Consider the following 8,204-nt stretch of genomic DNA (forward strand, 5'->3'; position numbering starts at 1 on the left):
CGCTGGTGTCCGTTTGGAAATGGTAATTAAATATTTTATTTAATTAAAGTTTTAATATATATATATGTATATTCTAATTTTCTTAAATTTTTTTAGGCCAAAGAGACGGGACAACTCCCGTCTCTTTTGCAACTTTACGAGAGGACCCACAAGAATAAGGCGGGCCAATTTCTAGATGGAAGGTCCGAGCAAATCTTCAACGACTTGTTTGCTCAGGTTGACGACTGCCAGACCCAGCTGACCCAGCAGTCCACCGACGGATTAGCCGTCACCTTATCCACAGTTGAAGTGGATAGGATTTACGAGGAGGTAAATTTTTTAAAGTTTTAATTTTCTTATTATTCATTTAATTTAACTTTAAATTTTTACTAACAATATTTTTTTTTTTGTTTTTAAGGTGGTCCCTAAGAAAAAGGGACGTACGTTGGGGATTGGTTCCGTCAACGATGTTCCGAGAGCGATATCGTCTTATGCTCAGACACGGGAAGATGAAGTCACTGCGCTGCGTAGAGAGTCCGAGCAGCTGCGTAGAGAGTCCGCTCGGATGCGTAATGTGATAGAATTGACGCAATTTGCGTTCACAGCTCGTATGGGTGGACTCGGGGGCTTCTTGGACGTTGTAGCGGCCACAAATCCGGAATGGGAGTCCTTGTTGAGGAACTTGCGACGACAAAATCCCATTCCAGAGGAGTCATCATCCGACACACATCCCAAGGCAGATGTAGAGAGGAGGAGTGATGAATTCTACCGGACGATGAACGTCTCTTAGTTTTTTTTATCAGTTGTTGAATTATAAATTCAAAACTTATTTATATATAAAATATTTTGGTATTGATTTTTTCAAAAATTTTAATTTTATTAATAAATTATATAATTTTAATTATTTTTTTAAATTATATTTTTAAATTCTGTAAAATAAAATAACGAAGTAAATTCGTAGCTAATTTACGACCTATTTGCGTGGAAACATTACGAGGAAATGACGAGAAAAAGTAAACGAGTATTTTAGGAGGAAATATTTTCGAGGATATTACAAGGAAAGATAAACGAGTACTTTACGAGGAAATACTCTCGTGGTTGTTACGTGTACTTTAAGAGGAATATCTTTCGAGATATTTACGTGTAGTTTACGAGGAACACGGTTTGAGGTATTTACGAGGAAATCTATCGACCTCCTTACGTGGAATATTTACGTGGTCTTTACGACGAAATGATTACTTCGTCTTTACGACGAAATATTTTCCTCGCTAATTTACGACAAATTGGCGAGGAAATATGTGTTACGACGAACGAGTAACGACAAAACGTGTTTCCTCGCTAATTCCTCGTAAAGCCTCTTTTACGACGAACTCACGAGGAAAACCGCCCTCGTAAAACTTATGTTTTCTTGTAGTGTAACCCCAAATCCTAAACCCTAAACCCAAACCGCAAACTCTTGTTCTATCATTGCAATCAGGTCCTTGCAGTCCGTCCCAAACCTCTGACAGGTCGAGTGTTGTATCATACTCTCCATTGCCCACTTTAGCGCTTCCAGTTCCGAGTGCAGCAGTGTCTCTCTTCTCCGCAAGTTCCTTGACCCCATGAGCTGTATCTTCCCCATTGTATCCTTCCAAACCCATCCCATTCCAATAAACTGCGCTGTGGAGGTCCATGAACCATCCACCATACAAATATTACCCAAGCTTAAGGCTTGTGTTTCTTCATCCGTCTGTACATGTGGTGGAGTCGGTACAGTGTCTCTTGCATTATACCAAGCTTGGCACTCACCCTCTGCATACGTAACTAGTTTCAATGAATCTCTGTCTATGCTTTTAAACAGCTTATCATTCCTAGCTTTCCAAATGTACTAAATTATCCAAAGATAAGGATCTCTATCATCATCTGGCTTCAGAATACTATTCTTTCTCCAAAAAAGGTAGTCCATATTAGCATAAATACTTGGTACAGGGAAAATTTCAGAACTTGACGGCGTTGATGATAATTCACATGCTTGTAAGGCCGGTGGACACTCGAAGATAACATGAGTAACAGTCTCTTCTGGTGTTCCACATCTTGGGCAGTAATTGTCACAGCGCATATTGCGACGTACAAGATTCTTTGTTACAGCAACCTGTCCTGATATTAATTGCCATATAAGATGACAGATCTTTTGTGGCGCATTCACCTTCCAAGCAAAGGCTTGAAGTTTTGTAATGCTGGGCTGTATAACTTCTAAATCATCCTCCTCTCTCATCAAGTTTGTAGCAACCCAATATCCCGACTTAACATTATATTGTCCGTTCTTTGTGTAACTCCAGCAAAATGTATCCCGTCAATGAGTAGAGCTTATGGCCAAACTCAGAATCATCGGAATATCCTCTTGATCTACATATTGTTCCAGTAGTCGAATATCCCACTCTTTTGAAACAGGATTGATAAGGATGCTTACGAGCATCTTTGGGTTCAATACTGGAGCCCGGGCCCATGCCGGTCTAGCTGGCGTCGAAGGGATCCAAAGATCCTCCCACACATTGATTTCGTACCCTGAATGCACTTTGCTTCTGATGCCCAAACGTAATAGCTTCCTCGCAGCAGTAATACTTGTCCATACATACGATGGGGTATCTGCTGTGGCCATTCGCAACGGCGAACTCAAACGGTAATATCTTCCCCGAAGAACTCTCGCTACAAGTGAATCCGGAAATTGAACAAGACGCCATAGCTGCTTAGCTAAAAGAGCTAGATTAAATTCATAGAAATTGTTTTTAATTTGTATACAACTGGAATAAAAAAAATATCTAGCAAAAAATATTAATGTTTTGAAATATGTATAGTTTGGATGTTTAGATAATAAATTTTTATACTATTGATACATTCTTCTGTTGGTAAATATTTAAAATATCCTTTAAATACAATCGTCTATTTCTCCCGAAAAAAATCAACAATAATGATTGAGAGTGTTATGTAGATTAATCTACAATAGAACAATGTTTCAGTTAATTATTAAATTGGACGTGCCGGAGTGGTTATCGGGCATGACTAGAAATCATGTGGGCTTTGCCCGCTCAGGTTCGAATCCTGCCGTTCACGCTTTTGAGAAACGGTTTTTTTTTATTAGAAAGTACCACTATTTTTAATTATTTTTCCTACGTTAGTTTACTTATTACAGTTAGGTAAATTAAAAAATGTTACAAAACAATTCGAGATACAAACAATTAACAATCATTTTTAAGTTCTTCATATTATACTCAAAAATGAGTAACCAAACAAACATGTCCTTATCTAATCTATCTTATTAGAATGCCGACTTTAGCTAAGTCGGTAGAGTGGAGGGCATTTTTTTAAGCAGAAATTCCTTAGGTCACAACTATTTTTCTTTTATTACTAATTTTATTTTTCAGAGTATTTTAATAATATTACGCATATGCACATATCTTATAACGTATATTCCGTAATAGGAGTATATAACAAAATTAGGTTTGTTTCCGAAAATAGGGTGGACTGACTTAAAAATAATTAGAAATTTCATTTAAAATTAAACAATGTTTATAAAAAATTAGAAAGATTTTTAATCTGTGGTTTGAATCCCTTTTTAGTTAAGGAAAATTTCTTGAACTTTCTGGATTTAGAAATATTTTTCTCCAAGAATAACAATTTTGAATGAACATTGTATAAGTTACATTGTCTATGTTTATAAAAAAATTAAAGAAATAAAAAAGTTTCGTTATAGAATAATGATTATCGAATGTCAGATAACAATAGAGGACTATTGAACCACCAGTTCAAATAGTCCCGCAAGATTTTTTGAATTAGTTTCTTCTAATATTTTGCTACTGCTACAATGGACTGGGAAATATGTATTATATTATGGCTTTTTATTATTTTGTTATGCATAAACTATATAATTATTTAAATGAGCAAACTATATGTACATTATTGTGTATCAATAATCTATATGTAGAATGTACACATGTATGAAATGTTGCATACATCCGACCTTAGCTCAGTTGGTAGAGCGGAGGACTGTAGTAGTTGCAGAATATCCTTAGGTCACTGGTTCGAATCCGGTAGGTCGGAAATGTTTTAGTCAAGAATTTTTCATTTTGATTTTGAAGTTATGTGTCAGAAAACTTAATTGTGTAATTATGCCAAAAATTGAACGTTATGCAGCTAAATTTCATCTTTTTGGTGTCTTATTTTTTTAATACCGAGTGTGCTTAAGTGAACATTAAAAAGTAATTTCTAAGAGTTAGCCTATTATATATATTTTTAAACATGAAAACTATAATACAAAAATGAATATGTAAAATGTAAATAAAATTCAATTTGGAAGATTCTCTCATGTGCCAATCAGGTTTTTAATGTTGTCTTAAGGGTAGTGGAAGTTCTCTGCATTTTTCTTGTCTTTTAATTTTTATTAATATAACCAATCATGCTATCCTAAATATTATTTCTACCATTTTTACTACAAGAAAACACAAGCTTAACGAAGAAAATTAACGAGGAAAAGTAAACCTCGTAAAATTACGTCGAGTGTACGAGGAAATTACGTGGAAAAGTAAATGCAGCGTTATTTCCTCGTAAATTAACGACGAAACCGTTTCGTCGTAAAGTCGGTGTAAAGTGACGTGGGTTTTACGAGGAAATACGATTTCCTCGTAAATTCGACGTAAAATTAGCGTGTTCTTTATGAGGAAATAATAACGTGTACTTAGCGAGGAAATTATAGTTGTAAAACGTTTTTTTCGGCCACCTAACAAATTTTCGTCGTAAATTCCTAGGAAAATTACACCTACCAGATTCGAAGTTTCCAATAAATATGGACGTTTTAACATCATTTAAAACACACCAAAAAAAAACGTGAAAGAAAAAAAAATGGCGGGCTCCGGGAATATTTCCGAGTTGCGGAAGTGGATGTATATGCATAGAGATGCTAACGGGAGAGTGACGAAAGAATACATTGAGGGGCTGGGGACATTTATGCATCAAGCAGATTCGACACCGCTCGCCCAAGAAAGGGGTAAGATGTTATGTCCTTGTCAGAAATGCAACAATTCGAAATTGGCAAACCGTGAAAATGTTTGGAAGCATTTAATAAATAGAGGTTTCACGCCAAATTACTATATCTGGTTTCAACATGGGAAAAGTTATAACTATGATCAGAATGAAGTTAGTAGTAGTAATAGCAATTTCCAGGAAGAACCGGTTGATCATCATTTGCATAATGAACATAGTTACCATCAGGAGGAGATGGTAGATTATGATAGGGTTCATGATATGGTAGCTGATGCATTCGTAGCTCATGATGAAGATGAAGAACCGGTTGAAGGTCATGATTCTTGGTGGGTCACTTTCGTTTGAGCTTCTGTGTGCTTGGAGAAGACTTCTGTGTGCTAAGGAAGTTATCTCACTAATTTAAGGTATGAAATCGAGTTTCTATCCAGATTTGTTCGCGAAGAAGACTTCTGGGTAAGTCTTCTTCGCGTCGACGACTTCCCTAGAAGTTGTCTGGTCAAAGGAGAGGTTAATTTTGCAATTGACTTTTAAATCTGTTTCTATAGACCACTTATATTGAAGTCGTCCATTTTTGTTTGTTTAAAAAAATATCTCGAGAAACCCAGAGACGACTTCCGTGGAAGTCGTCTGGGATAAACATGTTTGTTTTGCAATTGACCGGATTGTGTCAGAAATTTGACTTTCACTGGACGACTTACTTCGTCCAGTAGAAAATCAAAAATTCAATATTTTATTATAACGAGACAACTTACATGGAAGTCGTCTCAGGTTAGTTTTGCAATTGGAAAATAAAACTTAAATATTTAATTTGCTCTAGACGACTTACACGGAAGTCGTCCGCCAGATGACTTACAGAGAAGTCGTCGAGAATTTTATTCCGAGATTCTGGTCAAACCTTTGTTATCTTGGACGACTTCCATGTAAGTCGTCTTGTAGACGAATTCCGTGTAAGTCATCTAGAAGACTTAAATATTTAAGTTTTATTTTCCAATTGCAAAACTAACCTGAAACGACTTAAATGGAAGTCGTCTCGTTATAATAAAATATTGAATTTTTGATTTTCTACTGGACGAATTCCAAGTAACTCGTCCAGGGAAAGTCAAATTTCTGACACAATCCGGTCAATTGCAAAACTAACCTGAAACGACTTAAATGGAAGTCGTCTCGTTATAATAAAATATTGAATTTTTGATTTTCTACTGGACGAATTCCAAGTAACTCGTCCAGGGAAAGGCAAATTTCTGACACAATCCGGGCAATTGCAAAACTAACCTGAAACGACTTAAATGGAAGTCGTCTCGTTATAATAAAATATTGAATTTTTGATTTTCTACTGGACGAATTCCAAGTAACTCGTCCAGGGAAAGGCAAATTTCTGACACAATCCGGTCAATTGCAAAACTAACCTGTTTATCCCAGACGACTTCAATTGACACAATCGTCTCTGGGTTTCCCGAGATTTTTTTTTAAACAAAAGTATGCCAATATTTACAAAGGAAGACTTCCAAAGAAGTCTGCTGTAGAGACGACTTCTACGGAAGTCGTCCTTTGTAAAATTTTAAATGCAAAAATTTTCTAAATTGACGACTTTTCTGGAAGTCAACTAGACGACCTCTGTGGATGTCGTCTGCGTCAATGTTTAATAAACTTGCATTTTCTCTAAAACTATAAAGAATTTTTAACATTTTCTGGTTAATTCATGTTTATTAATGAATATTTGGGCTACTGAATAAAATTTATAACTTAATTGGTGATATTTATTTGGTTACCAACATTCATGTTAATTAAAGTTTATAGCTAATGTGTTTTTAACTCATACATTTTCTATTTTTTCTAATGTTTTTTTTTTTTTTTTTTCAGATGGATCGTCAGTTACATGCAGTGTATGGAGAATGGTTGTTGAAAGATGGCTGTTGGAATTTTGTGGTTGATAAGTTCAAAGGAGCAAGACTGTCCTTTTGAGTGAAGGTTCGACACATGCTGAACTTGTTGCAATGGCTAAAGAAGATTGTAACATGGACATGAACACAGAGGCTGTGCAGTTAGCGTACTCATTACCAGAGGCAATGATGCAACGGATGGTTCCAGAAACCCCTCCTATTCATGTTACAAGTGATAGACAAGTTCGGAACTTGCTCGAGATAGCTAAAATGCATGAAGTACGTCTTTGTGTATCAAGCCTTAGCAAGATGAGAGCTGTTTCAGAGGAAGGGGAAGAGGATGATGAATGGGATGAAGCTTATGAAGGGAATACATGTGATGAAGGGGATGAAGATGATGACGATATGGCTGAAGATGAAAATCATGATGGGGACGAGGATGCTGATATCCCTGTTGTTGCTGAAGCGATTGATGATGCTGAGGATTCCAGTGAGTATGGGAAGGTTAAAGATGAGGATGAAGATGAGGAAGAAGATGATGATATGTGTTTTGAAGATTTCAAAGGGACATATGGTAGTGAAGGAGGAAGATCGTATTGTAGCAGGATCTATGTCAACCAGATGTTTGCTAGTAAAGATGCATTGGTTTCAGAGTTGCGGTTGACAGCGGTGAGGCGTAAGTTCTCCTTCAGAATATACATGTCAATGAAAAATAAGTTCTCCTTCAGAATATACAAGTCAATGAAAACTCTCCTTGTGGAAACATGTCGGGTTAATGGTTGTGGATGGAAGATCAGAGCGTGTGTGAGACATGGGACAAACACTTTTTGGGTAACCAAGTATGTGGAAACTCATACATGTTCTGTGGGAGACAGAATCGCCCAGCGGAAACACTGTACTCCGAAGTATGTTGGTAGGCCTTTCACAGATCGTGTTGGAATCATTGATGGGTTGAATCCGCAGCATATCAAAGATGCAATGAAGAACATGTTTGGCATGACACTTGATTACACCACTTCATACAGAGCATTGTTATATGCGCAAGAATTGGTGAGAGGATCAGCGGAAGATGGGTATGAGCGACTGCCTTCATATTTGGAGCAAATCTCCTTAGCAAATCCGGGTTCTATCACTGGTCTAGAACTTGATTCTCTGAATAGATTTAAGTATCTATTTCTCTCATTTGGAGCTTCAATCCGAGGTTTTCAGTATCAGAGACGGGTCATTGTGGTGGATGGGACTCACCTAAGTGGGAATTATGAATGTGTTATGTTAGTTTCAGCCGCACAAGATGGTAATTTACAGATATTTCCATTGGCTTTTGCGATC

General features: G+C 36.6%; 2 non-coding genes across 2 annotated transcripts; both read left to right on the forward strand.

Annotated features, from left to right (window-relative positions):
• Window positions 1–2,987: 2,987 nt before the first annotated feature.
• TRNAS-AGA lies at window positions 2,988–3,069 on the forward strand. The gene has a single exon. It is a non-coding gene; the product is annotated as a tRNA-Ser (tRNA).
• A 902-nt stretch (window positions 3,070–3,971) lies between these two features.
• TRNAY-GUA lies at window positions 3,972–4,056 on the forward strand. The gene is given in 2 exon segments: window positions 3,972–4,008; window positions 4,021–4,056. It is a non-coding gene; the product is annotated as a tRNA-Tyr (tRNA).
• Window positions 4,057–8,204: the final 4,148 nt, after the last annotated feature.

Source organism: Brassica oleracea, chromosome C9 (assembly GCF_000695525.1).
Source record: "Brassica oleracea var. oleracea cultivar TO1000 chromosome C9, BOL, whole genome shotgun sequence".
NCBI lineage: Eukaryota > Viridiplantae > Streptophyta > Magnoliopsida > Brassicales > Brassicaceae > Brassica > Brassica oleracea.